Source organism: Phalangium opilio, unplaced genomic scaffold (genome assembly GCF_054372755.1).
Source record: "Phalangium opilio isolate 3A_F unplaced genomic scaffold, DU_Popi_V2 ptg000103l_1, whole genome shotgun sequence".
Taxonomy (NCBI): domain Eukaryota; kingdom Metazoa; phylum Arthropoda; class Arachnida; order Opiliones; family Phalangiidae; genus Phalangium; species Phalangium opilio.
The window spans coordinates 1,953,388-1,961,226 of NW_028324205.1; positions in this window are offsets into that span (position 1 = coordinate 1,953,388).

Here is a 7,839-nt window from a genome sequence, read left to right on the forward strand (position 1 = left end):
TCTATTTACCGCAAATGATTTTCCATTTCCTAAAACATATTGTAGCATTATATTTGTACTTTGCACAGATATTATAGTACAGTCAATCTGGGGTTTGACCCGGAACAAATTGCGATAGTTTTGAAATTGAGGACTTTTATAGAACTTGAGGCGCTCTTTCACATGGTGCAATCTCCCCCCAATCAGCAACTTGAGGAAAATCCGCCATCTTGAAAAATGGCCGCCAAAATTACTAAAGTGCTACGTAACTTTGGCTGTAATTATCGGATTGAATCACAAAAAATCTTATAGTGTAGCTTAAGACATTCCACACGATTTACCTTATATTCATTTTTAGCGTTAAACCAACCGGAAGCTGGCAAACCTGCATTAAAACCGGCTAAATTGATAAATTTCGTGAAATGCAAAGTTTCTACCGAAAGAAATTAAAGATTTCTTTAAAATTTCGCTGTTCAAATAGTAGGAAGCGCTCTTCTAAGACTTTTTGTCTATCCTACGATTAAAGAGGGCTAAAAGTGTCCGCCATCTTGAAAAATGGCCGCCCAATTACGCTAAAATGATCATAACTCGTGATCTAATCATCCAATTCACAATTATACTCTTTTTCTATTACTTGATAAGATTAATTTATTTTGTCAAGAAAACCTTTTACAGAAATTGAAAATAGTAATAATGTGATCAATATACAAGAATTTAAGAAAGTTCCTCATCATGTTCATACTCTACCGAAATATCGCGATTTTCGTTTGTGCAAGAAATTCCCTTGCAACGTCGACACATGGAGGAACACATTAATCCGGTTATACGGCAATTGCAAGTGTTATCGCATGTGTCCTTGCATTTGCAGTAAACCATTTTCAGAAGTTCTTCTGGTGCCGGTTTTAAACTTGAGATAATTGGTTTAAGAGAATTTCCGACGATTTTCCATCCCCAATTAGTCGGGTCCATATCATTGCCGTGCCAAGTTTGTACTTGATGATATACTCTGTTCATATGTTGTTTCGCTGCTGCGCTTGTTGGTGGAAGTGACGCTAATTCGAAGTCGGAGCTTAAAGCTGACTGTGCTGTGGCTTTAACGTACGATTTGTATCCTAGCAAATCTAATGTATCATTTGGTGAGCAACCATAAAGGGTTAGTAAGAAATTTTCTCCCGCTTTGTCTATTTCTTCGTGGGTTGTATTTGACGAATTGAACACTTCCAATTTTTCTCGGAGAATCTCATTTTTCAACAAAATGTTAAATGCTTTCTTCTTTCCTCGGCGATACAGTGCCGATGTTGTATCAGATCCAGTTGTGGCGTGGAGAACAAACAGTGACTTTTTAGCAGAACCCAGTTTCTCTTGAATGACTTTAATACTCAACGTTTTATCTGGCATATTTCCATGGCCGGGTTTCACAAAAAATAATGAGCTTCCTTTAGCAGGATTCCCAAGAACTACTAGAAGGACTAAGCGATCCGTATCTTCGCCAACTAAGGCAATGTTTACATTTTCTCTGTTGGCGTGTTCAATGGCTGTTCTTGCAATAAGGGTATCTGCATCGTTCTCAGCTTGTTTTACAGTTATCCCGGCTACTTCCAGTTTAGCTTTTAGTAAAGATATTAACGATTCTTTATTTTTCGAGTTTCTAAGAAAAGTATCTTGGCTAGTTGAAGCTGGTATCTGTTCCTCTACGGTAACAGCAGCGGCCATGGTTTTGCAGTTACGTCTGTGTTGCTCTTCGCCCTTGGTTGTCATCCTATTTGAGTAGCCGTCAAAAACTACAGTTGCTTTAGGGCCATAATGTCTTATTACGTACTGAACATACAGGACCAAAATTTCACCGAACAACGCTGGACGAGGCCACACAACTCGATGAAGCAATAAGCCTCCGTCCACAACTATTTGATCAAAATTTACCGCAGAGGAGTGGCAAACCAATGGATCGAGAGTCTCTAACATATGAGCCAGAGCAGTTTTATTGGTTTTGCGAAAAGATAGTTCATCAAATAGCGCTGGAGCAGTTGGAGATAATTCATACGCCATGTATAGTTTCAAATTTGCTCCTCTTTGTAATGCGCAAGCTATTCTGTTGAACAGTTGTTGGGGGTTAACAACTATTTCTTCGTCTTCTAAAAGTACAACATTCTTCATTGCTGCTAACGGTCGAACTTTATCGTTTCTTCGGAGTCGAATATCTGAGAAAAGTTTTCCAATAATGTTTTCCATTGAAGTACAGCCTACTTGATACGCAGCGTCACAATTAATTGTTGAATCAGCTATAGCTCCTGTTCCCAAAGCTATCAATTCCTCAGCATTCTTGAAAGGAGAATGGTCTCTTAACCAACCGAAAAAATTTAAATAATCCTTTAAATCGCGAGATTTCCTGGATTCCCTTAATTCTATGTGCTGTTCGGAAGTCGCTGTTGACACTCCACAGTATTCCTCTAAGGCTTCACTAACGCTAACACACACTGGAAGGGTTAAAACCCATCTTGAAATTGTGCTCTCTGTGAAGCCACGACCGCGTGTTAGACCACCAGTTGCCTTCATAGACCTCATTAAAACTTGCTCAATGGTCATATCAGACCATATTCCAGACCAGAATTTAGCAGTACGTCTTACTGTGAAAAATCCCCGTCTGACGAAGCCATCATACTCCTCATTGGTCATTTTACTTCTAAGCGTTGTCATTTCTTGCACATAAAGATGCGCGGATTTAGCGTATGCGAGGTGAGCGGATGCGTGCAAATATGGTAACATATTTTTTACACAGTACAAGTGTAGTTCCCAGTCTCCAGAACGTTCGGCTCTAACAAACAGACGCATAATTCTAACTAATTCAAAATATAGTAGCCATAGTTTCGTTGTTCGCGAAGACTCCCGTAACTCCTTGATTTTTCCATCGAAACTTTCCTGCAATTTAACAACATCTTGAGAGTTACAGACGTCTTCATTGGTAAGAAGATTTGTAGCTAAGTCATCGTGAATTATGGTCATTTGTTTCTTGAGTGTTTCATCAACATCCGTTAAGTTGAGAATGAGTTCGGCCAAGGCGGTTTGGAGTAGAAAGTGGGCGCGTTGGGCACGTGAAAAATAATGACCATTGAGCATATGCGGTACTGACGCTTTCGCATAAACTGTTTCAAAAATTTCTGATATTCCGCTTCCAGCCATAATGTATCCCACAGCGCCCATAAATGACATCAGAGTATGAAAACCACCTAGCCTCACTACGACTGAGGATAACTCTTCCTGTGATTCTAAAACAATTTCTATCGCTTTGATGAAACAGGGTTCGTACAAAAATTTTGGAATGAAATTCCCTGACTTTTCCAGGTTTTCCCTGACTAAATTCCATAAATTTCCCTGACCATATGCAATAACTTACAAGGCGTAAATATATGCACTGTAAAAAATGAGCGTGCTTTTGGCATTAAAAAATGGTAGCGACCGTTCAATTTTGAACAAGCCTCTATTGACGCATTCAGATTTAACCAGAGATATTCAAATTTGAACGAGGAGTGTTTTACGCGTTCGAAACTAACCATTAGCATTCGTTTTTGAACAAACTACCGTCATATTGATTAGAAGTTAACTATAGCATTCATTTTTGAATAACTTATGAATCTTTATCCCAATCAATTTTGAATAACCACCTTGCACTAATGAAGCGTTCAGTTATGGTAGTTATGGCGTTCTATAGGTTATATAAGTATTAAAAGAAGAGCGTTTTAGACGTTCAAATAACAAATTTTTGCGCATTCAGACGAGGATGTTTATGGCGTTCCAACGAGATTGTTTTTGACGCTCAAATGAGACCGTTATGGGCGTTCAAACGAGTGTGATATAGGCGTTCAAACGAGAGCGTTATGGGCGTTCACACGAGAGTGTTTTTGGGGTTTAAACGAGTGTTTTTGGCTAGAGAACAACACTATAAGAAAAACAGCGTTCAATGGGTATTCAAAAGTAGGATTGTTCACGAGCTCGAGCCAGCTCAGGCTCGTGACGAGCGAGCCGAGCCGCCACTTTGGCGGCTCGTTTAATTAACGAGCGACCTTTTTTATGGTCGAGCCGAGCCGACAGGCATCGAGCCACTACGACTCGCGAGCTTAGTCACTGATATAGTGCTTTCCTTTTAGTCTTTATTCTCTCCGCCAATAGCTTTCCGATGTATTTTTACGCGAAATATAGCGTGGGAAAAATCTCTCGTCTCTAACCTTGAGCATATTTTACCGAGCGGGTTTTACTGAACCTCTACATTCCTAAACATAAGATGGCATTTATAGTCGTTCTCAAGTTTGACGTTGGTAGTAGCAATTTTTTTAAACATGTATATATTAATCGAGCCAGCTTGGCTCGGCTTGATCATTTTTGAGCCGAGCCGAGCTAGAGCCGAGCCAAGACCCAGCTCGACTCGAGTCGAGCCGAGCCGCCGGTTTTTTGACTCAAGCCGAGCCGAGCTTTTAAAAAGCTCGCTCAGCTCGGCTCGTGAACAGTCCTATTCAAAAGTGAGCGCAATTATTGAACAGTTTGGAAATGTCAGGCGTTCAATCAGGAAAGGTGTGCAGTATCATCCAAGATCTTGGGTATATAAACAAAACTTTCAATAATAATCCAATAATATCTCAACAATTTACTGTGACTTGCTTATTTACCCTGAATTAAATATATATTTGTCTGTATAAACATCATTATATAATAATATCAAAGTAAAGGCTACGGATTAGCGTGTATTTCACCAATCCCTTATATTTACATAGGCCTTCAAATCGGTTGATAACGTAAAACATACTCCTTTATAATTGAGGGGAACTTGATAATGAACGCGTCCCTTAAAAGTGGAGTCTCTCTTCATATAATTGATTTATTATTCAACACAACGATTAATGTATATGTGTTTCAAGTCCACCCGCCCTGAGAAGATGTACAAGCTTTAAACACTAGCTTTAACACAGTGCCTACATTTAACATAGTTTGGCCTACCATAAGGAATTCAATAATGAAATTTGAAATCGAAATTCTCTATTCAAAATTGAACGCTATAACTGTTAAGTTTCGATGCTTGTCCACCATGTATTGTTAAATGGTGAACTGCTCAATTTTGAACGTAAGCAATTGAATTTGAATGCTCGATGAAACTCTCCGATGTTGCAAAAACATACAATATTAAACGTTTAATTTTCAATTTAAATTTGAACGGTTTCGTGCTTAAATTTACACGATATACAAACCTTTTACGCACCGTTCAAATATGAATGCTAGAGCGTTTAATTTTGAACAATAGTGATCTGTTCAAATTTGAACGCAAAGAAACTATTCAAATTTGAACGTTAAAGCGTACCACCACAGTGTTGGGGCTTTGCACGTCTAAGCATTCAAAGATGAATCTCACTTTTTTACAGTGTGAAAACCAATCTAAAATTCACTCGAATCATTTTTGCACGAGGTGTCATTGTTATAAAAATAAGCCAACTATTTCATTGAAATTTAACCATAAGTAAATCATAAATAACCAGAGCGAGCGAAGCGAGCTCCGCGAATTTGGGGTTCTGCTCAAGTCTCAGACAACACTTTTTTTGTCACCCTTATACTGTTATCCAGACTATCAATTTCCCACCAATATATTTTTCCCTGACATTTCCCTGACTTTTTAGACCCATTTTCAATTTCCCTGACTTTTCCCTGACCTTTTAGGCCCATTTTCAATTTCCCTGACTTTTCCAGGTTTTCCAGGTCGTGTACGAACCCTGTGAAAAGGGGCTGACCAAACGTAACTGGGCAAATGTTCTGGTTATATCGTCGACTTTGTTCGACAGCAAACAAAAGAGCTGTATAGATCGTGGATAGGTTTGTTGGATTCATGTTGACGAAAGGAAGTACAACAACTTTGCTGACGTCAAACTGTTTATCACAACTCGAGACCAGTTCCATATACCCACTCCACTGCGGAGTTGGACTCGGTTGCTTCCAAATAGCGCCGCATAGCCACACTAGGTCCAGCTTTTTAGACATTTGAAGCGAAATGACCAGCTCCTTGGCATTTAATTGCACATCTCGGGCGTGCAGCTTACTGAGCCCGCTTTCTTTAGGTTTCTTGTAAACTTTTAGGTCAATTTTTCATATGAACCAGCGATTTCCGCTGTAACTTGAGTTTTGTTCCGCAGTATTCGTGAATTAGTTTTATGAGCAGAAGCGGGAGTAACGCACATCACTCCACCCATGCTATGAAATGTGCCGTGCCCGTCGATTGTGCATATGTTGACGTCTGCGTTATCAAACACGAATTGTTTGAAAGAAGGTTCCAGTGTTTGATCAGGGCTAGATTTTAACACGCAGTTCTCGAACGACTGTACTTCGTTATAGGAAGAACACAACCCCAAATGATTCAGCATGTTTATTAGGTACCTTGATCCTATTTGCTTATGCAAGTGAATTGCTAATCCCAACTGAATTGGTGAAATGAATGACCTGGGTCTAGTTACGGTTATGATGGCTTGCGCGATGGCGTTAACTTTGACGTCTTTTTTACTAGAATCATTAGTCCTTTTCGATACAACCTTGAGAAACGTAAGTAAGGATTTTGCGACTAGTTCTGAACCTCCATTTCTAAATTCGTTCTCTGTTGGGTACACGGCGTTTTCATACACTTCCAATTGAATATCTTCCCTTATTATTTTGGCTGCAGCTTCTATAATTCGCGTACGCTCATCAACTTCATTACTTTTTTTCGAACAATACCAGCTGTCAGTTAGTATTTTTTCTGCAGTATCTCGAAATTTTACAATGTTTTCTCTTCCCTTCTTTGCGCATACAGTAATGCGCCCACCGTAATAATTTACGAGCTTTTTCTTCAAGTATTTGATGTTGTAAGTCTCTGTTCCTTCTTTACAGAAGGACTGCATTTTTGCTTCTAACTCAGGCAAGGTGTACTGGCATTCGTCTTGGTTCTCGTCTAGAAAGCTGCATAGTTTAGCAAATGCTTCTTCCTTATCAACGTCAGCTTTACGCCCAACAGTATTTGCCCCTAGCCTTTCATTACAATACTTAACATAGCACGTTTTATGATATCTTGCCTCAGCGGCAATTAGGTCAATTACACTGTCCAATCGAGCTTGCACTAACCTTGACCACTCATCATTGCGAACCTTTGACCGTTCCAAGAGAGTTTTTTTTATTTGATTCGTCCTGACTTCATAAACTATGTCTCTACCCTGATTTTTGGAATCAGTTTCAGCATTTTTCCCACAAATTAAACATTCTTGTTTAAATTCAAAGGTTGGAGTTTTTGATCTTAAACTTGCAATTTCATCCGATAAACACGTAGCATTTGCTTGGGTAGCACGCACAATGTTTTTCTCCCGTGTATAATTTCGGCGGCATAGTTCATGAACACGAACATTTTCAGCAGTTTTCATCTTATTTTCTAGCCCATCACCTCTTCTTATACTCGCACTTATAAGCGCACCTAGTCCTCGTTTCACTAGAACAGTATTTTGGCCCGGGTTTGTTTGACCACACAACAAACAATCCTCATCCATCACAAAAAACAACAAAAGATCTAATTACGAATTAAAAAGGATGATAACATTCGATTATGAGTGGTGTACTCTGTACTGGGACGTCAATGGCTATTAGTTCCAGTTCCAGTTATAGTTAATGTTAGGAGGGAAAGATGGCGCTAAAGTGTAATTATGAATTTTAAAGCTCATGAATGAGAACTGAAAATTCATTTCAAAGTAAATTATTTATTTAAAACAATTTGTTATTATGAAAATTAGTTATATTATTTAAAATATCAATTATAATTAAACAACGGTGCCAAAAATGACCAAAACTCTCAGAAGTAAAACTTTAGGA